This window comes from Thermobia domestica, chromosome 8 (genome assembly GCF_964235325.1).
Source record: "Thermobia domestica chromosome 8, izTheDome1.hap1.1, whole genome shotgun sequence".
Lineage (NCBI taxonomy): Eukaryota > Metazoa > Arthropoda > Insecta > Zygentoma > Lepismatidae > Thermobia > Thermobia domestica.
In genome coordinates this window covers 104293971-104319863 of record NC_137461.1, presented here as the reverse complement: position 1 = coordinate 104319863, position 25893 = coordinate 104293971, and positions in this window count along the sequence as shown.

Genomic DNA, 25893 nt, shown 5'->3' with positions numbered 1-25893 from the left:
AAGTTCCCCTGGTAGAGAGAGCACGAACTCTAGTTGTAGCGAGGACAAAAAAATCATGTTGGTACGACTGGCACGACGGCGGCTTTGTACAAAATTCCTTCCGAAAGGACGTAGGCTTGTGAACGTTCTATCATTAAGATGTAGGTCTACGTCTTATGTAGGCTCAGCGCTGAAAAAGACATTAAACTCTAAATAAGCAAACCAAACAACTAAATCGTCAGAATTTTGCAATTATTGTATTATTAACTTTGTCACTGCTGCAAAAATATATATCATACGTGTTATCTATTTATAGACTTACTGATGTAGTATATTTATTGCATCAAAAAAGCGAGACCAATAGTGATTCTTTGTGCAATAACAAAATATTGACTAAAATATATATTGCGATGTATGAAGTTTCAACAACAACTTTGTAAACAGTACTATTTTATGAAACTTTCTTTCAGTTCTCGCTGAGTGTATCAAGAAAAAGTTTAGTATACGCCAAGATTCGTATCACCGGCTGAAGAATCATGCTTTACCTACAACATGAAAATCAAAGTGTTCTGCACAATATTTATCTTATCTACTGTGTTTGTTCACACACACACACACACACACACACACACACACACACACACATATATATATATATATATATATATATATATATATATATATATATATATATATATATATATATATATATATATATATATATACATTCACAGACACACGCATATACATATGATTCAATGGGAGAAAGGTTTGAGTGCTTTCGCCTCCGCACTGAAATTTACTCTCTCTCCTTCTAGTATTTCCGTTCAATTTCTCCGGGCGTCCTACTGTATGTGAGTGTGTCGTCTGCCTCTGACAGCAAAGACGGCTGTGAATTACACAACCTGTGCGTAAAGATGATCGGGAATACTCAAAGCACAAATACGTATTCACCGCTACTCTTGGTTTCCCCCTCTCTGTTTTTCGTTGGAAAAAGAGCTATCTCAGAAATTTCTTCCGTGACAAAAAAAGAAAAAGGACGAAAGAAACGGAGAAAACGATGTAAACATTTCTTTTTTATTCGTTTTTCTTTTAAAAATACAATGTATTATGTCAGGAAGCGATTAACGTTATCTTAGTTGTTGCTGTTTATAATACTGTATGCTCAATACACCTCTTCTACGTGTTTTAGCAAAAATAAATAAATAAATAAAAATAAAAAATAAAATAAAATAAAATAAAAAATAAAGTCTCATGTCTAAGCCGTACATTATTGAAATGGAATCTTTTAAGTTTTACGTCCCACGCTTATGCCGGCTAGGCTAAAGGAGACGGTGAGAAATAAATGAAATGATGGAATGAAGAAGGTGGGTTCTGAAATATACGGTTTTGCGGTGTATATTTCCCTTTCTCCACGCACTTTAGTTTTTGCCTGCGTGTTAGTCAATTCGTCAAAGAAATCTTTCAATCTATTTAAGATGCTATTTGTATCAGTGAGAGCTGTTCCGTCAACTTTCTTTAATATATAAGCACGTGGTTGATAGCCTTTCTTAAATTCGTTGATCTCTTTATACATGTCCCGAATGTTTTTATTTTTACTATTATCTTCAAGTTCCTTAATTTTAGCTTTCAAAAAATCGCGTTTGATTGTTCTAAAAGTTTTGGAAGTTTCCCGCCTGATGTCTACGAAATTTTGTGCAGTTACTTCACTCGGATTTTGTAGCCAACTTAATTTTGCCTGTTTTCTCTTCTCCGCTAGTTGAATGCATTCCTGGTCGAACCATGGTTTGTTCCTACGTATTTCCGCGTGTCCTAATTTTTCTTTTGCTGAAATTTTAATGCTATCTCTAATTTCAATCCAAGTATCGTGAACACTAATGCCCTCCGAATCTTCTAAAACTGAAAATCTATTCGAAATTTCAATTTGGTATTCTTCTCTTACCTATGTCTGTGTAAGTATTATTTAGTTGTTGATCAAGAAATTATCCTTTTATAGTAATACTCAATATTAATGAATTTAAGAATTTTAAGAAGGAGTAAGTCCAAACATCAGTGTTGAGAAATCGAAGGAACAATGTGTATAAATGTGTATAAATGTAGTAATGATTCAATAGCCATCAAGTTTGTATTGGAACTTGAGAATTATATCACAATACTACTCACGTGTAGAACGGAGTTTGGAAATAATTTAGGAGATAATAAAGACTACACAATGTCATTTTGTAAATTTTTTGGGTCTTGATTTGCCTTCTTAAAACTGACAGTTCAAATGAATTTAGTTGAACTGCAAATAAAGAAGAAATACAAAGCGAAAGAATTCATGAGGAACAGTTCTGGAGCTGTCTGGAACTGATAATTCCTATCCAAGCATCTATCTTTATATAATTGTGAATCAACGGTGAAGTTTTATGTTGTTAATAGTTTACGTGAAGCTTATTGACGTAATTGCATGCTTTGAAACAACTTAGGGATTTGGAAACACTGTCTGTGTTAAACTATGGTGACAAATGTATATCACACAAAACAAGGAAATACAATTTATACTCTCAAAAATACTTACAACTATTCTATCAGGCCTTGTTTCCATATCACCAAACTAAACACAACAACACACTGAGTAAGGCTATGTGGATCACGTAACAGTTTCAACACAATAACTGTGTCTTCATCAGACTTCCACTCCTTCTGGCTACTGGGAAGTTGGTCACCTCTTATATACTTTCCGGAGATCAACTTTTAATTACGCTCCGCCCTTCATTAGAAAGTAACACTTCTTTTTCACTTTCAATTGTTTAGCTGTGCACTTTACCAATTAAAAATATACGTTTTTGCTAGATACACTATTGTCCATTAATTATCCTTGTTATGTTCTCTTATTAATTTGGTCTCTTTTTCTTCTTCTTTTTCCTTTCTTCTTCTTTAAGTAGAATATTCTCGCATTCTTTATTTATCGCGAATCCTGCATTGCAGTTCATCGCCTTATGTCTTACCTTCATAATTTCCCTGGCTTCTTTCCATTTTCTCACTAATGTTCTGTTCTCTGCTTCTATTACATCTGTTCCTTCCCACCCTGTCTTGTGGTTTGTATCCTTCTGATGCTTACATTGCGTTGTTGTACCTTTTCAACTATACGTCATCCTTGTGCTGTTTTATCCTTTCTTCCATCTTCTTTTTTGTTTCTCCTATGTAAAGTTTGCTATACCGCGCATCCCACTTTACACCTACTTATCTACACCTTGTAGATATCTAATAAGAATACGATGTAAATATTCTAGGTCGTAAAGTGTCTAGCGTTAAGAGAATTTCTTAGACAGTCTCTCTTCCTTGGGGTGTTTGAAGAAGAATCTGTTACGGATCTGCTGTCACACATGACATGATTTTGATTTCTTACTTTAACACTGCATGTATTTTGAAGCATTGATTCACTGAGGATTAAATAGAATAGTGATGGCTAAATGACTGTCCACAGGTCGAATTCAAGCCGTAACTATGTTTCATCCACCCTGTGAATAAAACTGAAAATGTACATGATTTATGATTTTTTCGTTCTTTTTAATCGTCAAGTATAACAGAAAAAAGTATAGCTGGCCATCATAATATACCTGATCCGAGACTTGAATTTTAGCGGTGAAAATGTTTTCCTTAACATTTCTTTTAACAAAATCCAGTCTGTAAGCTAAGGTTGTATCGAATCAATGTTATTATTTAAAAAAGAAAAATGAAGATTTTCTTTATATGTATTTAAGTTCAAATGCCCGTAGTCCAGGCCCTAATTTGACTGGACACTTAAAAGAAAAAGGAAACCCAGGATAGAACGAAGATTTAAAAAAAAATCACTTACGCACATTCAGCGAATCGTCGCCTTAGGAAAGAGGATGGAAAATGAACCCAAATATGGTTCTCATTTTCTTCTAGTTTGCAGTGCGTTATAAGCGGAACACTGCCGATGTAGAAAATGAAATCAAAGCAAGATATCTATATATTAAAACGATATATTCATGTCTTTGTTCTCGCCAAGTGAGCTTTGTGGTGTGCAAACACTATGTGCGTAGGTTTTCCCGTTTCCTATCGCTTACGCCATTTCATTATTACTATCCATCTCATCATCACCATCTACCTTAGTCTCGGTGCAAAATCGTGTGACGTTATATATATATATATATATATATATATATATATATATATATATATATATATATATATATATATATATATATATATATATATATAGTTGTAGTCAATTCCTCTCGACAGTGACGTCTTTAAAACTACAAGCTTTAGAAACGTACTGCTTTCGTTGGTTGATTCCAAATTTTGTGTAGAGTTACCCGTTCTCTTGAAATTTTTGGGAAAGAAAATAAAACGTGTTGTTTTTCTATTCAGTGTTTTAATTTTCGTTTTGAGCCATTAACGTTAGAATTGTCGTTAGAGCGTTGATGAGGTTGATAGTCTTGTGTTAGGCTACCAGCAGAAGAGTTGACTATAGGGCGTTGATGGCATTGCAGGCGCTTTGCTTTAAACTGAAGGGTAAAACTTATTGCATGTTGGTAACTTGAAAGCCCTGCCGCAATGAAACAGAACTTATCTGAATCTTAATCTGAATCTTAATCTGAAACAGAACTTATCTGAACTTTAATCTGAATAACAGAACTTATTACATGTTTGTAACTTCAAATTCTTGTAGAACCGTAATGAGGCGTACTCGGTTATGGATTTATAAGACATATATATTTGGCTTTATCTAATACTTCTTCAAGTTTCGCGGTGGCTCAGTGGTAGAGCGTTCACCTCTGGTGCTTGGGGTCCCGGGTTCGATCCCAGCCCCCGCCAAGTGAACTTTGTGGTGGACAAGCACCGTGTGCGTGGGTTTTCTCGGGGTTATCCCGTTTCCACCCACTTTCTTCATTCCTCCATTTAATTCATTACTCATCATCACCGTCCCCTTTAGCCTAACCGGCATAACCGCGGGACGTAAAACTCAAAGATTTCATTTCATTTCTTCAAGTTTCCCACAAACACACACACACACACACACACACACACACACACACACACATATATATATATATATATATATATATATATATATATATATATATATATATATATATATATATATTAAAATGCTACACTTACGTGTTTATCTATAGTAATTTATTCCATTTGTCAGTTCTTACTTCCTTGTTCATCCTTCACTTGTGCCTGTAAAGAGACATGTTCACATATTGTTATGAAGTGAGAAGGAGATTCATTCTCATATTAGAATGATGCGATCTGCAGACAACGTAGGTTCAGCTAGTGGAATTTAGAAAAAAAAAACAAACACGGAATTTAAACATTCTGGATGGAAACGTGAGAACTTTACAGTAACCATACAGTAACCAGTTGAACTAATTACAGATACTATACAAAGAATTATAACTTATTTCACAACTGATATTACTATACATTTATATCAATTTTGCGTTCTGGATTTGAAGTTATATCGATAAACATAATAGAGTTTTAAGTGTGAAGAAAAGTTTCTCATGTTGAAACATTCGGTATAATATATGAGAACCAGAGCTTCGAGAACGCATTAATAATTCACGATAAGCACAACTATTTTACCATAATATATGTATAAATTTACCTAGAATGGCCCTATCTATATATACATAAAGGGAAATGTTTGTGTGAATATATACATAACGTATGTTTGTGTTTAGCAGCATACTTCCTCCCCAATGGGTCATGTGATTATTAGAATTGCACAATAACGAGTGACCGTCACCCAATACACGTGTTAACACGACTGTGATAGGAACCAAACAAGCGCGTGTTCAGAGCTAACACGCGACACATAATAGGGAAATCGACAAACATTGCAAGATATATAGATATATATATGTGTGTGTGTTTGTTTGGCCATGTATATTTAGCTATTCAACAAATTACTATACGACTCAAATAGGAAAACAATGAGTCATGTTGACACACCCTGTACGGCATTTTGCGTAGAGGGAAACTGGGAAGAGGAAGGTTGATGCTAGTAGTAGAATTTAATAATGGTTCAATATTCCCATGTGTTGAAAGCATTATAATCAGTATTCTATACACTATATTCTATAGAATTATATATTCATTAGCATTACATATATATATATTTCAAAAATTCTCTAGAGAAATCACATGGACAACGATCGTGATTGGTTCCTATAACGAAGAGAAAAAGGGAAGGACGAAACATTTACAAATCGATAAATCTCTCTGAGCTGAACAAAATGGTCTGGATGAATGTAAATCCTTATGTGTAGTTTTCGAGAAAATGAAGAAACGCGATTTTTTGTAAATCTATAAATTGATCCTATACGACAACCAATCTGGAGACCCGGGGCTAGAAAAAGATATCTGGCCTCTGCTGCCTTCACCTAATACATTTCTGTGAAAGTAAAGTAGGAAAGTTAAGGAAATATGCTTCATATTTTTTGTCATATTTTATTTTATGACGATTATTGTATCTTCAAGATTCTTTTTTAGATTGCAAGATGAGATTTTGATCAGAGTGGAGGTCCCGGGCTATAGCCCTCCCTTAATTCGTCCATGATGACACTGATATTGGTGTATACTCTTATGGACCTTCCCATTATGACACTAACAAAGCAAAAAATTCACAGCATCAGGCGCGCACCTGGAAATTTTTGTTGGTGGATCCACGCTTTACAGAGGGAGGAGTCTAATAGTACAAGTCACTACGTCTATGAAGTACTTGAATGGGTATTATTCTGTACCCCGATAAGTAATTGTAAAATATTTTCTCCTGTATTTCCAGAAAAAGGTAACCGAACTAGATTGTTTTTATAAGAGAAAGCATACAAGTGAAGTGTAAAATCAAATGTTCATGCTACACCAATCATTTCCCTGTTAAACAAGTATAGAAGTTTTCGGAGTGTCTTTTGGATTTCTCACTTGAAAGATAGATAATACTTAATGGTACTCGTATACGTGGTTTGCACATGTTTCGCTGAAAATGAACTAATATATATATATATATATATATATATATATATATATATATATATATATATATATATATATATATTTTTTGTAATCAATCTCGATTACCCGGAAATAATAATACCGTATCCGAGGACTATTGATATAGCTGGCTAACGTTAAATAAACATGTGCTAGGAAGTAAATGCTGTTGGTGCATTAATAATGTACAGATAAAAGTCACAGAGTATCGCAAAGTCCTATCTTCTAGAATTCTTGAGTGACTAGTGAGAAGTCAAAGCAAATGATGACACAAATTGTGGCTTTCTGGACTAAGTACATGCTTTTCTTTGACACAACGTCCTAGATACTGTCACTTGACTTTCTGGAATTCTGTAGGCAGCTAGATTAACAAGACTCAAGGTAAACATACATACATACATATGATCACCATCATAGATACTGAGAAGCTTCCCTGCAGAAGATCTTCAGACAAATCTTCTCGTCTTGACGTAGCTATTTTCTGTTTAAGTACCGTCCACCAACTGTAATACTTTCTGCCTGTGCCTCTTTTTCTGGCCAGTATACATTCTAGCATCATACCTCAACCAGCGCCTAAGCGAACATCTCGACCAATTTCTCTTTCTCTTTCTAATTACATTTCAAAATTCTTCTTTCCAACTCTACTACCTTCAACACTTCCTTTTTTCAGTTTTCCATTCCTCTCAACTAATTGTTGTCATTCTTCTGCACACACACAGTTTGGAAAGCTCCAGTTTTTTTTTTCATCGTTTTGGTGTAACATGTATGTACCTTTCCTACAGAGTGAAATACTCCACACGAAAATTTTTATTTGCATTTTTTTTTAAAAAAAGAGCTTTATTCCAAGAGTTACCAAGTAGATTTTTCTTCTTTCTAAATGCACCTTTAGCCAATCATACTCTACCTTGTATTTCACGTTAGCACCTCGTGCCTTTAGATATAATCCAAGTATTGAGTTAGTCACTTGTTGATTTCTCCCTTTCTACTTCTATAGTTGATAGCAATCGCTTTGTTCCAAATACAAATGTATTTTTTCTTTGCAAATTCATATTAGTTTCATATCTTTCTTTTGCTAAAATAATTGGTGAACAAGATCGTGAGAAAAAATTACAAAACTTCAAGAAAATAGCAAGTTCAGTGTTGTTTATCAAAATTCACATGTTCTGGGTTGGAACCGGAGGCATTTCAAATTAGAGCTGAACGTTTGAAAGTTCAGCTATTGAGTTTTCGTTCTCTTTATAAATGGAATTACACAGACATTTCGAAAAGTATATGTTTTACGTATATACTTGATCAATTTGTGGAAGGAAATATTCGATTAATCCTACGTATGTTGAGTTGAGTTGATTTTGAGTTTAATGTCTCTTTCAGCAGCAAGGCTATATAAGACGTGAACCTCCTGATTAACATGGAATCCTAACCATATGAGCTCCCGCTGGGGAATCGAACCCGGGTCTCCCACGGTAAAGGCGCGTACGCTAACCTCATTGCCACGAATGAGCTCACCTACGCATTTTGAATTTTGTACAAAACGATAAAATTCAACATTCTTCATTATATAAATCCAATATATTCTTAGTTTTTCGAAAATACTTGAGCAATTTTAAAATGTTTTTCTAGTATCGGTTATATGCTGGATTTCAGTTGTTTCATGCGAAATAGATTTCTTCTTCATTATTTTTTGTTCTATCTAAACTATACTCCCTATGAAAATTTAAGAAAGAAAATACGGAAAAGATAAAAAATAGGATTTTGAATGTACAATTTGCAGCTCCTGTGCTGGAAGAACGACAGATGTTTAGTATAGACGGTGCCTGGTAAAGGAACTAGCAGAGACCACCCAGTTTCTCTCTCTCGCTCTATCTATCTACATTCTCTCTCCTTTAGTGTGTAATGGAATTCTTATGGTCACGTGATCACGCGAAAAATGTTCTTTCGAAATATATTTCTTACCTGCTTCTACTTTTCCCGTCTTTTTCTTTTTCAATTTTGATCAAGGTCCTTCAACTCTCGTATTTTGAACTTCGTAAAAGGCAAACTTGAAAATAACTTCCCGAAACATAAGAGGTCTTTTTACAATACAAGGAACTCAAATTGTATGTAATAAATTCACACACAATTCAAGTGAAGTGTTATCCTCGTCGTAAATCAAAAACATTTCAGTCTATGAGTTACGCCTAATATGCAACCCTCAAAACCTTTAAAAATTTTGAGTTGCATAAACACGTAGGCAAAAATATTTAAATATTCGTAATTCTTGTTATACCTGCAAGATGCCTCAGTATATCAGTCACGCTAATTTTCCAATACTTCACAATCAGGCTAATAGATGTCGCTAGTTGCATTACCTCGTGCCTGACCCCAAAAGATGTCGCTACGTACAGGCGATTTGAAGATAAATCGAAGACTTGGGATGGGGAATCTAGTAATAAGAAAACGTTAAAAAAAAAAAAAACTAAAAAATATTTGACGTTGCCTTCCACAAAGAACTACAAACTAGCAGATGGAACACTTTTAATTGTTTGGCATGTGGTCAGCGTATTAATTTCAAATTCTACTCTATTTGTTTATGTTTCCTTTTTACTTTTGGTTTCTATTCCTTAATTAAGATAGCTCTTCCAGAAACAGAAAGGAGAGTTTGGACATTGAGCACAATTTTCGCAATACCTGGAGATGGGCACATACTACAATCAATAAAGTTCACACATCAGAAGTATCAAGATAACTAGTGCGCGACTTTCAGCACACATGAAAGTCTACTTTTCATGAAGTATAAGATTTCTTTTTCCTTTTTTTTAAATAAAGATACTACGATTAATACAATTAAATATAGAAGAATAGAGATGAACCCAGCAAGCTGAAATAAAATCACGACTAGATTCTAACAATTGATTTTAAAAAATGCAGAGATCAGCAGAACACTAAAACACACACACACACAAAAAGCAATCTTAATTCGTTCGTCAATCCACGTTAGCACTGAAAAACCCTTGTTCCGCGTATAATTGAGCTCGGGAGCATGTCCTCAAGGCACATGGGTGCTAATCGTTTGAACAAATGTTCTCAAAGAATGTATTAAATATAAAAATAAACTCCTGAGCTTAATAGTTCTTGAAGGTCTGAGTCCGTTAATAGTAGCCACTCACAAGTGTGGTTGTTGTTCAAATCCATTATAGACATAGCGGATCTGACAGAGCATGATGAGATATGGAGATCACCGAAGTTTGAGATGCTATAGACGATAGGGAGAGGAGCTAGTTATTCATTCAACTTGAAAAGTCAAAAATAGCATATTATGGGCAGTATGCAACTTGAAATTGAATATCTTAAAAATGGGCAGAGAAATCGGAATAAAACATTAGTAACTTAATAAAGGGCGGTCTACATATTACATAACGCTATTTTTGACAAATTTTTACCCCCTCTGTAACCCTTGTCACACTTTGTAACGCAAGGCGGAACCCCCTTCCCCTTTTTTACGTAAAACTTTTTGATTTTTGTTTTTTTCGCCAAGTTTGCTTATTTTGCGGGTTATTACAACAAAAAACTATGCTTAACGGTAGAACTTTTATTACAAAATGCTTGTATTCTGAATATAATTATTTATAGTGCTTTTCACCAACAAATCAAAGTATTAGAAAATGGTAGTACCGTAATAATATTTTAACCCAATAAGGTTATTTACTTAACCAGTTTTATTTCTTCGAAATTGCATCCAGTCGTTTTCCCAAGGAGATCTCACCCATCCTTTTACAGACGTTCAAATTATTAGACTCAACATTCAGTTTCTAAATATTTTACTGTTCTTACAGTATTATGTAAGAAAATATGTTAGAACTTAGTCCAAATCAGTACTTTGTACCTCTGTCCTAATTTCTAGTGGGTGTGGCATATGCTTTGCAATATCAATAAAACAAATTCGTACGTAGCATTCAAATATAATTACTTTAAAGTGTATATATCTAAATTGAAAAAAATGAAATGGAATACTTAAAAGAAAATTATTTCTCACACAAAGATTAATATTTCTTATGAAATCCCTTATTCTTTATTAAGTCGTTTATCCTTTGTGGCATCTTATGTACGAGTTTAGCACATTTTGCCTGCAACTCAGCATCGTGATACCACAAATTATTGATCTCCTTGATCAATTGAAGTTTGGTTCTAATGTGCTTCTTCTCTAGCATTTCTTTCATGAAGCTCCAAAAGTTTTCAATTGGGTTCATATCAGGACAAGTGCCTGGCCACGGAAGAACACTAATTTCGTTGTCCTCGAAGAATTTTGTCACAGCTTTGGCCCGGTGGCATGGGGCTCCATCATACATAAAGATGAATTGTACGTCATCAAACCAGAGTGCAGTCTGGTAAAGCAGTTCTTCTTGAAGAACTTGCAGGTATTAGTCGTGTTTTATTGTCCTCTCTACTATATACAGTCTTCCAGGCCCGAAGACAGAGATCACATCCCAGACCATGACTGAAGTAGGATGTTTCACGGTTTATTAAAGACATTCCAACTCGAATTCCTCCCAGGTCAATGTAGCACATATTGTGAACATTCATCAGACACAAAGATACATGATTCATCACTGCAACACACTATTCTCCAATCGTCAGCAGTCCAATATTCTAGGCCTCGTGCGCATTCGAGGCGCTTCTTTGCCATGATTGGAGTAGACTCTAATTTTTGTTGTCTTTCTTGACCGTGTGCTTTTATTCTTTCGGCACAAAGAATCCTTCGAACACTTTCAGGCCAAATGTCTGCGTCATACTCAGCCATTTTTATGCTTAATTCTATTAGAAGTTGCACTTCTGTTTCCCAGAACCAATCTTTTTAGCTTCCTGATACCTCTTAGCGGTAGCTTTGGTTTTCGCCCACACTTCCCAACCCTATTTTGGCTCTTGTTTATTTCAACAGAGATTCTACTCAAAGACTTTTGTTCTATTCCAACTCCACTAGCAATGTATTGACGTGTATATCTTATTTCCACCAGAAATATTTTGTTAACTTCCATTTTACGCGGGGAAAGGTCTTTTGCTTTTTCCATTATGCTGCAATTACAGGGCTATACAGAATAAAAGATTGATACACGAAACACATCTCGATCATTTTAAACTGGCCCATTCGAACTGTTGAACGCTTTGAATGTCGTTAACTTCTTACGACAGCAACATTAACACTTCAGACTGTAACTTGTTGATAGGAACCACAATAGTTATCTACAACTGAAACACCACTTTCAGAATCTCCCCCCTCACTAATACACTCTGCTGTTCAACGGTGATATCACCACTTCAACTGTACAATAAACAAATGAAGAATCCTATATTGGTGGTTTAACTATTAAATTAAACGTTCTAGAACTTTGAAATTAGAACTCTTACATCAATTTTGCATTTTTCGAGCGTGAGTCTAATAATTTGGACACGTCTGTAGTCATCGATGATTGACAAAGAGAAAATACTGCCAAAAAATACAGGTGAAACAGGATCTAAATAACTGACTTCAACCTCATTTTCCGGGATCAAGGATGCTTCGTGTATTTGAGGTTCGCAAGTGTCAACGATGCAAAGAAATTCTCTTCCTCGTCGACCTCAGTCTTGAAGTGAATTCACACGTGAAGGATCACAGAGTTCTTCAAGAGCAAGCTTTCGAGAATCTTCTTTGGACTTTGGACTTCAGTTTACCCTTTTCAAATTATTCTTCTCCTAAATCAGTGACAGAATCCAAATAAACTTGATTTCACCACAAATATTCAAATCAGTACGAGATGAATATCCGACAAATTAGGTTTTTGATATCTTATTTTGATCCAAATCCCGGATCGTTCTGTCGCGAAAAACATTATTTCACGAAAAAGAGTTTCTTCTCTTTCACATGCGAAACCCCAACACAACAACAGAGTGGAGTAATGATTCAAATCAAAAGTTTTAAATAATATTCTTAGAAATAGTGATACGAGTGGGAACGCGACGCCATTTTGTAGGGGTGGTTACGATCACTAACAACTAAAGCAGGGCCAACAAGAGATGGTCTCTGACGTTCCTTACTACATGCGTTGGAACAATGCAGCCCCTACTTTCGTACTAATATTTCCAACCACGGTCAGTCTGTCTTACACCATTAATTAAATTGCCACTATAGATGCACCGAAAAAAGGCACTGACACGTGAGTAGTGGCAACGTCAATGCGAACTGTGAGAGACCTTCTCTTGCTGACCCTGATATAACTCCAGAAAAGCGTGTACCGTAAATGCAATGCTGCGATAGCCACAAAACGGGGTTTTATTGTATTGTAATACACAAACTGTTCGTCACTAGTCATGCTGGTGTCTAGTAGCGTCTTCGAATCCTTTCTGCATGATTCAATTTATATAGGATATATGTTCACATTTCCCAAAACAATAGAAATATTTACTTCATTATTTATATATAAAAAAAGAAAAGAATTGAATGAAATTATTTGTTTAAAACATTGCATATAAACCTGAGAATAAAAATAAAAATTACAGCAAAAAACATGTATTACGTAACGAGGCATAAAACCCTTCCTTCCCCTTGTCATACTTCGTAACGCAAGTCCGAACCCCCTCCCTTTTTTCCGCGTTACGTAATATGTGAACGACCCCTAATGACAAAAAGTAGGAACGAAATGCATAAAAAGTATTGCCATCCGTGGAGCAGTATTGCCAACTTACAATAAAATGTATTTTCCTGAAATAGCACTATAGTGAGAAAGAAACATATAGCAAAGTCTGGCGGAGCAGTATTGCAAACTATGAACAATATTCCAAGTTCAATGGGGAGAACTGACATTGTTCGTGTTGAATCTTGTATATTTGCGACAGTTTGCAACTCTGTGATCTGGGCTTTGCATATGTTGTGCAGTATTACCAGAGGGTACAAAATATGCAATAAACCGACCTTATACCATTTGAAATAGTTCAACTTTACAATAGGGTAGCAACATCGCCCGTATTATTACTTTTTTCCTTTTTATTAGCCCACAGTTGACTAGAGCTTCATTAAAGAGACTACTCTCGGCTATTTCCTCAAGATGCTGAATCAACATTGTAAATTCTGTCGGTAATTGAAATTGAAACCAGGTCACACCTCACCTATCAAAGTATCTCACCTGTCGAATTATCTTTTAAAATATATTGAATTTATAACATATCCATTTCAAAATATGTCTCTTGGACAGCCACTGAATTAGCTAAGCTCATAAAGTTGATAGAAACTAAACCTTAAAGCATCCTAACATGTTGTAGTGAATTGTGGTTAGTTAGGCAACCTTTCTTTGGCTAAACTGTCTTACGAAAGTTCAAGTATAATGTTGTGCAAACTGGTAATGAGCTAAGTGTTACATTGGTCAAGTCAAATAAACAGTATACCTTGACCGTGTTCGTTTTTTGAGGAAATGAAATACAGTAATTTGATTTGTTCGCTCAAGTGGCTTCAGATCTTCTCTTGAGAAAGAAAACAAAAGAGAAGCGAAAGAAATAACAAAAAAAGAGAAAAAAGAATTTAGAGTTGTTCAAACATAAAACTCAAACAGAATTTTAAAAATTCCATTAAAAAAAGGAAAACGCGGAAAGTTCTAACAGAAATAATCTGTCAACATTGCCTCCCCCTATACCCCACGACCTGTAATATGTGCCTATGTATGCTCCTGTGTGTGCTGCACGAGAAGGAATCAGGAGTAGGGAGGGCAATACGAAAAGTGAATGGTGAGAGGATTAAATTTTTTAAATCTAAATTCTCTCAGGCTACAATGGGGTAACTCCAAAGGTTAATATTGACTTTAGAAATTAGCATACAAACGTTACTGAGAAGAAATCGATAATTCTTGAAACTTTATTACCTTTCTTCTTTTTGTCTTTCTTGCTACCACTCTCTTCGCCCTAACTAACTAAAAAGATAGAATTAAACAAACGTATTATTTATTTTTATTGTCATTTTCGTTAAGCAAATGAGAAACATGCTTGTGAAAAAGAGAAATAATCGATCAATTGAAAGGAAATAAATTAATAAAATTTTTGAAACTAGTCATATATATATATATATATATATATATATATATATATATATATATATATATATATATATATATATATATGTGTGTGTGTGTGTGTGTGTGTGTGTGTTATAAGTTTTCTCTCGGAAACCAGGTTCTATCCTACTTATCGAAAAGACAGATAGAGTCAATAAGTAGCAAATAAATGAAATGAAATATTTCAGTTTTACATCCCACGGTTATGCCGACTAGCCTAAAGGAAACGGCAATGATGAGAAGTGAATGCAATAGTGGAATGAGTAAAGTGAAAGGAAACGGGAAAACCCTGAGAATACTCACAAACACGGTTCTTGTCCACCATAAAGCCCACTTGGCACGACCTGGATTTGAACCAGGGACCCTACATACCAGAGTAAAACGTTCTACCATTAAGCTACTTTGCCTCCAATAAGTAATATAAATAAAGAAGTAATATAGTAGAAAACTATATTATCGTATGATCAAAATAATTATAAAGACTAAAAATTAAGAAGCTACGTTGGAAAAACCCAGGGTGTCATTTATTGTTAGTATAACATGGAGTAATTATCTCTCCCTGAGTTTCATATTATATCTTCTTCTCACATTAGTAATCTTTCAGTTGGTTTGAAACAGATTTCCACTCTTCTTCATTCTTAACCGTTTGCATGTACTATTTCATACATACGTACATTTTGTATTATTTGTTCTTATATATTTTAATCGTCGCCTTCTTCTAAGGATTTGTCCTTATATCATTCCCTTCATAGCAAATGTTATGATTCATCTGTCTCATAATGTATCCCTTCATCCTATTTCCTCTTTTCGACATAATCTTTAGTATTCTCTTTCTTTTCCTTACTATGCTATTTCCAATACTCCTTCATTTGATTCCCCATCGTATTTTTACGAGGCGTGTTTTTTAAGTAAGGTCCGTTTTGTTGTAGACACTAGTAGTTCACGCGCATACCGCAACGAGCGTGTGCGTCGCGCACCGGCATGCCTCGGGAACAACTGTGCTCAGTTTCAGCTCTGTAGCTGACCTGTACGGTTGTGTTCTGTGCTTTCACAATGTTTAAGACTATCAAGTCGCCCGCCGCGTGTGAGGTTCGCTCAGTGATAAGGTTTTTGTCAGCAAGAAACCTGTCTGCTGCAGAAATTCATCGACAGATTTGCGAAGTGTACAGTGATACTGTTATGAGTGCAAGCAAAGTGCGTAAGTGGGTACGAGAATTCAAAAATGGCCGTGACAACGTCCATGATGAGGACCTCTCCGGTCGCCCTTCTTCGACTACAGACGATTTGGTGGCTTCAGTTGAAGCGAGGGTTCGTGAGTACAGGTGCTTCACAATAACAGGTCTTTCAAACGAATTTCACATCTGTTCCTCCACCTCAAACAACACCTCAGTGGAAACCCTTACAATGACGACGATGTGAAAACGGCAGTGAACTCTTGGTTATCGGAGCAGGCGGCAAATTTTTATGAAGAGGGTATTTTGAAATTGGTTGAGAGGTATGATAAGTGTTTGAACAAACTTGGCAACTATGTCGAAAAATAGAGTAAAGTATGTACTTTCTGAAAATACATTTACTTTTTTGAAATAGCCTTTCGTTGTGTACTTATGTTCTAAAGGACCTTACTTAAAAAACACGCCTCGTAACATCCTTCTATAGCACTACATTTCGAATGACTTCATGTTCCGTTTCTCCTAGAGTTCATGCCACAACACCAATCATATGCCTTCATCAGCCTTGTCTTGTGTTTTATGTCGGTGTTCTTAGTTAAAAGCTTTGGTTATCTTCGAATTATTTTTCGTCTCAGCTATTCTGGATTTTACATCTTCTTTACATGCATTCCATGTATTATTTTACTCTCCATAGGTAACAAACTTCAAACGCATCTTCCACCAAGTGTTTATTTTGATCTTGATTTTTCTTGTGTTTATTATTACGTATTTCATAACTTTTGTTTTGCTTGACGATCTACTTGTTGGATTTTGTGCTAAGCCTTGTTGCATTCCGTCTAAACTTGCCGCTAATTTTTCCTCGTTGTATCTGCCTACAGCGTTAAATCGTGCGTGAACCTGTGTTCATAGTTTCTATCTATGAACAGTCATTCCTATAGGCTGTAAATATCCTTGATTTCTTTTATTGCTTCTGCAGTGTTTTCATTACACAAAATGGGCCACAATGAGCATCCGTGCATATTCCTTTTCTTAATTGTTACACCTCCTTTGCCGCATTTGACCTTAATTGTTGCCTTCTGTTGCATACCCAGGTTTATATTATTTTTTACTCCTTATATTAATTCCTGATTCGCTCAGAAACTTGTGTTCCATTCTGCGTTATGTAACACGTATTAAGAGTCTACTTGAGATTATGTATTTTAATCAATAATAGAATCTACATATTTAAAAATGTATATATGTTCCAGCACAACATAGGAACGTGTGGAGCAATTTCAACCAAACTTCGTACACATATTACTCACAATCTTGGAAAGAATACTGTGGAGGGTAAGACACTCCTAACATCCTTAGAGGAGACGAAAACAATTTTTGCGTAAAACAATACTTAATAATTTTAATCGAAAGTCAATCACCGGGAGGTATGCAACCAATTCGCACTGGGGAGGTTGTGGTTGCATATTTAAAAAGTTGAATTTTCCCTTTTATATTATGCAATAATATTACCTTTTTCTTCTATACATGTGACTCTAGAATTAGCAGTGGTGTTGCTCGTAATTACTTATTCACTCATTAGAAGTGATTGTACCTTTAAAAAATTTTGTCTTCTTCTATACGTATGCCTGCTTCGGGAATCGCAGGCACAATGGCTTCATCCTACAGGCCGGAGTTCCTCAAGGTGCTGTTTTGTCACCCCTATTATACATGTTTCTACATATGAAAGAAAAAAGTTAGATAACATATTTTTGCCTTTCCCACTCCCTAAATTGATCTGAATATGAAAATCTATCTTTTCTGAAGTGTATGAAAAAATGAAAATCTTTTGGGGGTCATCCAGTACCATAGTAACTCTCGGTAATTCTCATGCTACCTATGGATAGTTTCTACCACAGGGATATGAAATACTTCACGAGTTTCCCCCTTTGAATAATTATGTTATTTGTATTAAAGTTTCATTTAATATTTCTGTTCTCCCCATACAGAATGATCCACCCATTTAATTTACGGAAGTTTCACAGTAAATGGTTTATTATTATCTTTCATTGTAGTTTACTAGGGCTTGATAATGTTTGGAACCCAGAATTAGAGAAAATGTTCAAAGTGATAAATAACAATATCTCCGCACCCCGCAAATGAAACATTATCTCCCGTTAATACATCACGCCCATTAGACAAAATAGAAGGTAGTTCCAAAGCATTATTCTTAGTTTCAGATGAAATTGTAAAATAATTTGACAAAAAATCGAATTATTTCTGTCCGAATGCCGCGTTCACGAAAGTTCTCCACTGACTTCTATCCTTAGTTAACTGCATCCAGTTTCTACTTTGTATTCCAATCTCTGAGAGATCCATCTTAATATTGTCCTACCATCTGCGCCTAGGTCTTCCTAATGGTCGTTTTTCGATTGGTCTTCCAGTCAAGACTTTGAAAGCGTTTCCACTTTCTTCCATTCTAGCTGCATCATCCGCTCACCTAAGCCTCCTAGACTTGACGACCCTAACAATGTTGGGTAAACCGTATAAACTATGTAGTTCCTCGTTATGGAGTTTCTGCCATTCCCCATTCCCGTTTCTCTTGGGTCCGAATATTCGTCTCAGGATCTTGTTCTCAAATACTTTCATAGTATGTTCTTCCTACAGACTAAGCGACCATGTTTCGCAACCATACAGAACAACAGGCATGATTATCGTTTAGTATATTTTAAGCTTCAGATTCCCCGACAGAATTCGCGACGGCAAGAGATTTAGAACCGAATAATAACACGAATTCTCTGCTTTTAGTCAACATTCAATTTCTTCGTGAATACGATTTTCCTCTGTCAATATTGATCCTAGATATTTGAAAGTATCCCCTTTATCAAAAATATTATTTAATATTTTAACGCATCCATAATTTGCTGTATTACGGTCCCGACGCACTTCCATGTGTTTACTTTTCTCTGCGTTTGCTTCTAAACCCATGTCCCTGCAAGCGTTTAATAAGATCTCTGCGTTTCTTTCGATCGTTCTTCTATCATCCCCTATTAAATTTACATCATCAGCGTATGCCATAATCTGGCGAATACCGTTCAAATCTAGGTTCTGGATGCTATCTTTGATTTTCCTTATAGGTATTCCAGAACAAAGTTAAATAATAATGACGACAACGCATCTTCTTGTTTCAGGCCATTTTCAACGTGAAAGCTCGTGGACAAAAAGTTTCCTACGCGGACTTTACTTTGGGATTCATTTAAACATATCTTAATTAATCTAATTAGCTTTCTCGGTATTCCAAGTTCTGTAAGAACGTTGTATAATGTTTCTCTTCTAACCGAGTCGCACGCCTTTCTATAATCAATAAATAGTTGATATACCGGGGTATTGTATTCCCACTTTTTTCGAGTCTTTGGCGAATGGTAAATATTTGGTCGATTGTTGATCGATTTCGTCTAAATCCGCACTGATAATCTCCAATAATTTCATCTGGGTTTGGGGTCAATCTTGCTAATAGAATATTTGAAAGGATTTTATAGGATGTTGACAGAAGAGAAATGCCTCGATAATTATTAGTCAGTTTTGTCGCCTTTCTTGTGAATTGAAACAATGATTGATTCTTTCCACTGTTGTGGCAATTCTTCCTTATTCCAGATAAGGAGAATGAGTTTGTGTATCTTGTTCCACAATGTTTCGCCTCCAGCTAAAACTAACTCAGCCGGAATTTCATCTACACCCGGAGATTTGTGTTTCTTTAATTTCTTTATAGCGGTTTCTACTTCTATTCGGTTGGGTTCTGGAATATACGGTTCTGCGGTGTGTATCTCCTTTCGTACACGCACACTAGTTTTTGATTGCATATTAAGCAAATCGTTAAAGAAATCTTTCCATCTATTTAAGATGCTATCCGTATCAGTGAGAACTGTACCGTCAGATTTCTTTAATATATAAGCACGAGGTTGATAGCCTTTCTTAAATTCGTGGATTCCCTTATACCTGTCTCGGATGTTTTTATTTTTACTATTATCTTCAAGTTCCTTAATGTTAGCTTTCAAAAACTCGCGTTTCTTTGTTCTAAAAGTTTTGGAAGTTTCCTGCCTAATCTCTGCGAAATTGTGTGTAGTTATTTCATTCGGATTTTGTAGCCAGCGTAATTTTGCCTGTTTCTCTTCTCTGTTAGTTGAATGCATTCCTGGTCAAACCATGGTTTGTTCCTACGTATTTCCGCGTGTCCCAATTTTTCTTTTGCTGAAATTTTAATGCTATCTCTAATTTCAATCCAGGTATCGTCAACACTAATGCACTCCGAATCTTCTAAAACCGAGAATCTATTCGAAACTTCAATCTCGTATCCCTCTCTTACCTGACTCTCTTCTAATTTCTTTAAATTGAATCTCTCCGTTTTCGGACAATGAATATTACCTTTATTCAACGATAATCTCTCTCGTATTATCGCCTGCCTGATCCGCTAAAAGGTATTGAACAGTGTCACAATCAGCCCCTCTAAACGACCGGACATCAATTTTGTTAGCTTGCCTTCTTCTATCTACTAAAACTGATCAATTTGATTATGTGTTTTTCCGTCTGGTGATGACCAAGTGTATTTATAAACGTCGCGATGTGGGAATTTTATACTCTTCACGATTAGGTTTTTGGATGCTGCAAAATTCACGAGTCTAACATCGTTGTCATTACTTTCCTTATGCAAACTTTCGTTCCCTATAATCGGTTTGGAAACATCCTCTCGTCTTACGTTCGCATTGAAATCCCCTAATAGAATTTTCATATGGTATCCCGGGAGTTGGTAAAATATCCGTTCCAGTTCTTCGTAAAAACTGTCTTTTATATCATCATCCTTATCTTCACTTGGAGCATGTACATTTAAAACAATATTATCACACCACCGTCCCTATTGGATTCAAATACCGCGTGTTTAATGTATAGTTTTATTTGCTAGTCCTTGTCATATCATTTATATGATAGATTTGTTAATGTTATCGGGAAGTTACATATAAGCTGATGTTAGTAGCTCTACAGTCTAAGCTTATCCTTCCTTATCTGCAAAATAAGGTTTATTGAGTTGACCATGAGCAGTACGAAGGTTGAACATTGGAAGTAGCTGCAGCTAAGGGCAGATGGAGGACTCACCCTATCTAACTGCAAATGAGTGATGAGTAATGTTATTGTGATCGCAATCGGGATCCGCTATCTGAGTTCTACAAGTGAAAAGGCTTATTGTCTTGTACGTAATTTGGATTGTCTTTCGTCCCTGGATCACAGTTGTAATGAAAGCTTTATTCATATTGCAATGATAAACTATCAGTCATGTGAAGCTGCTGTATATTACACGTCAGTGCAGTAGTATATAGGAAGATTCCATACTGAATCTTTTAATCTTACCAAAACAACGTTATCCTAAACTAAATTACATTCCAATAAGTATTAGTGTTTACCCGAAGATGGTATTAGTGCGAGTACGAAACCGCGAACTTGCAAAAGTGTTAATTACATCCATATTTCATAATGTAAATGTTTTGGTTAACTACGTTTTAACAAAGTTTAAATTGTCTGAAAAATGGGAAGCATCGTTGAGTGAGAGTTTAAGGAAAACGGTACTGCCATAATTCAATAAAAAGTGGACTAAGTGTCATCGTAGTACTTGCAATCGAATTAGGAAGGACAATTACGTATAGAACGATAGACAGACGTCCGCCAACTTCCATTGTTTCGGAATAAACTATTTTCGTCCGCTTTTTCCAAGTTTCCGACCACTATGCAGCGGGTAGGTAGGTGTTTAACCGACTATGCCATGCGATCCTATAATAATAATGATAATATTAAATTTCATTTAAATTTATTGTATTACATGTTTACTTATTATTGCATTTGCAACTAGGTCCTATCAATTATCCGCGTGTATAAGCCAAACATTTCTAAACATATTATCAAAATTAACGATGTAGCTTATAAAAACGAATTATACGAAATACATACAGCTGGAAAACAACAGCGCTTAAGTGACAATTCAAATAAGGGAAGATAGTATAGCTATTGGTTCTTTAAGTGACAAATCCATTTATGCTAGAATAAAGGTCTGTGAACGTCTAGTTGAAGTAGTGTTCACATTTTAGCTATTCCCTGGCAGCTACAGATTAAAAATACTTTGTGAAGTATTGGGAATCTAACAGGACTACAGGAAAATCGAGTCCAGTAATTTGAAAACACTGCAGCCGTCCGCTCAGACAGCGAAGAATGCGAAACTTTATGTAAAGACTTACGCAACATTTTATATAATGAATTCAGAATAAACAACAGACGATATCCTCTTTCTGATGTCAGTACGTGTAAATTTCTTCCTTCTCCCCAATTCAGAAACCTATTTTCTTATTTTGTTTGATTTCCTGGTCAGTTAAAATATCTTTGAAAATGTTGGATTTCGGGCAGAACCACAGAATCAGAAGAAGAGATTACGTGACCGAGCCGAAAGGAGACCAGTGATGTCGTCCCGCGGATAGTCAGAAGCTTCATCACGCCAGAATCAGGACTAATTACATGCGAGTTGAGAAAAACCAAGTCTACCAAGTGACTACTCAGAAGCCAGGTTCCGAGCTACCCCCAGAGAAGTCAATCCAGAAATCCAGAATAGCTGAAGAGCTTGCCTTGGAAACCTATACAATCAGTCCATATGTACTTGCCACTTGGCCAGCCAGAGGCCAGAGAGACACTACGAGACAAAGACAAGAACGATACTTCATCAGAAGGTTTCCAGGAAGCCAAATCGGATTGTAAATATACTGTGCTTGAGAATCCTTTGAATTCCACTTCTTTCCTCAGTCTCCTCCTTTTACTTTCCACCCAAGTTTTTTTATCATTTTTTAGTCATGTATTTCATTTTTCACAGGAAAGAAGTCAAGAATCCCGTTTAAAATTCGAGTATTAACGGCGAGGTAGCCGACTCACTAATCATACATAGTCTCAAATGCATGAGTTGCAGAAACCGGTTTGTAAGACCTGTCTTGATCCAGGAGTTTTTTTTTTTTTTCACACTAGGCAGTAGTTCTGTATCATTTTTGCTCAATTGTAAGTCCTAGTTCTGGGAATGTCAGATCATTTTCTTATACAACCCTTGAGATTTAAGGAATCACAGGAATGGCATTTTCGTAGTGAACATTATTATTATTATTATTATTATTATTGGCTAGTTGCACTTTATACCTAGGCATATGCAAATATTTTTACTGAAGTTGTAGTAAAATTTAAAGGGGCGACTTATGCATGCAAAATTATATTTATTTTAATACTTATCAGTGGCGTATTTAGGGGGGCTTCCGGGCTTAAGCCCGCCGAAATATTATTCACAAGTACTATATTAAATTAAATATCTTGCAGAATTTTCACATTTCCTTATCGTAAATAAGCCACTGCTTATTATAATAATCAAACCTTTTTAACAATCGTTAATTATTATTTAATTATAACAATATACCTAGGTGTATACCTCGTATTTCTTACTTTTCTGTCTGGTTGAAAAAGAATGTTCCTATTTTCTATAAATAATAGCAATAAAAAGGAATTGTTACGCAATATCCTTATTGCTTGCTGAACTTCCCCCAATTCCGGGAAACTTGAATCACTCTCCGGTTACCCCTCATTCTGGCGTCTTTTTATTTCCGAAACCATCCAAACAAACAAACAAAAAGCCGAAAGAACTTATTGTAGCTCGTAGGTTTCTTCCTCAGAAACACAAGGCAAGGATATATATTACTATCTCTCTCTCTCTCTCTCTCCACGTTTTTTTGGTTTTTATCTTTTGTATCTTCTTCGTAGATATATTCTTTTTTTTTCTGTAGGAGAGAAATCCTTTCGGAATTTCTACACAGTTGAGGAATGCTGCTTATTGCGTTCCTGTGGCGCTGGTTTATCCTGCCCCGGATTCACCTTGGCTTCAGCGGGTCGCGCCAAGCCAACTTCATCAAAGCTAGAAGACGCCCGGAGGCTCAAGTGATCAAAGTTTCTCCACCCAGATTCCCCCCACAACATTCAAAAAAATAAAAAAATAAATAAAATAAAATAAAACTCTTTTGTTTTCCCCCCTCCTTACTCGTGATTCTGTTCGCTTAGGGACGATAGAAGTGAAAAATGTTAGAAATAGTAAGCAGTAGGAGGAAGGGGAAGGGAAGCATTTGAGGAAACGTGTAGAGAGGATGTATGCTAAACTTTTTTTTAACTTAATGCGACAAAAGGGAAAAAAGAACAAACGATTTTACAATCACTATTTGACCTTATTTCCTCTAATTTCCCATTTCTGTAAAAAAAAAAAAAAACTTTTTTTTTCATATTGGTTTCTTCCGGCTACAAATTAATTTAGTAGTGTGGAACCAATGAATTCATCAGTTCTTTTCAGATCAACTTTTTTTTAATGTTTCAATATGAGATTGGAACATATTTGAGAAGCGGATATACAGCTTTCTGATCAATTCTTTTGAGCAGTATCTTTCACATAAAACTTTTTTCCCTTTCTTTTTATTACATGCACCGATAACTTAATTAAATTTGCAATGGTAATTATGAACTATCCGCTATGCTATAAAAAATCTATAGTGAAAGTCTTAGATTAAAATATGTAAAAAGAAAGAAAAAAAGTTGATATGAGTATTTGTTGAAAACTGAGTTGTTATTAACTTAGACACTACCATAAGTAACAACAAAAATAATAATAATTTTGGGCTTTGCAAAACTTCAAATATTATAGGACACATCAAAGGAAGATCTAGAAACAAGTATGAGTACAATTATGCTTATGCTTAAACATTCCAGTTATGCTGACCCAATTAATGTTACAAGCATATCAGAATGCAATATAATAATCCTATCCTTCCTAACTATACATAAAACTACATGAACTTATTCACTCACTGACATAAAATAACGGGTACATTCGGTTGACATGGAAAGTTGAAATTTGGCATGATCGTAGCTCTTCGGGACTAAGCATCAAGAGAATCGCTAAAAATGAATATTTTAAACTTTTATGTGGTCTAAAGGAGGGATGAAGAAATTCCCCATGTTATTAAATGGGCCTTTTTAGGATCTATAATCTCATATTTTAGATACTTACAATTAGAAAAAAAATTTGAAATTCTGCATGCTTGTACGTTTTTATTAGCATTCCTAACAAGGGACATCACCCAATTGTCCGGCTCCGATTTCAATGAAATTTTTGTTGCTGATAGAGGACATGTATTCATTACTTGCGATGACAGAAATTTTTGCCATGGTGCATGTTTTCTCTTTTTTAATAATTTTTAAAGGTTGTGATGTGGTTAATAGAGATTACTGCAGAAGTCCCTTACTACCCTTTGTAAACAGAGTGATAATGAAAGAAAAACCATGTAGATACGTATAGGTCCTACGGGGAAGTCGTAAGGTACATATGACCTTGACGGCAGCCATCTTGAAATCCGCCATTTTGAATTAAGGTCAAGTTTTTTTAAATGGGAATAGGGTAATATGATACATAATTTCGGGCTAGAATTTAATCAGGAAGACGATGGTGAAGTTAGTTTTAAGATGCACCCATTTGGTGAAAAGTTACATGCATATTAATTGTTTATACTTACTATGTGCGTAAGTCCCTTACCTCCGCTTCTAACCCGCGTATTAATGATAATAAGTCGATAAAGGTTTCGGTAATAAATAGCATG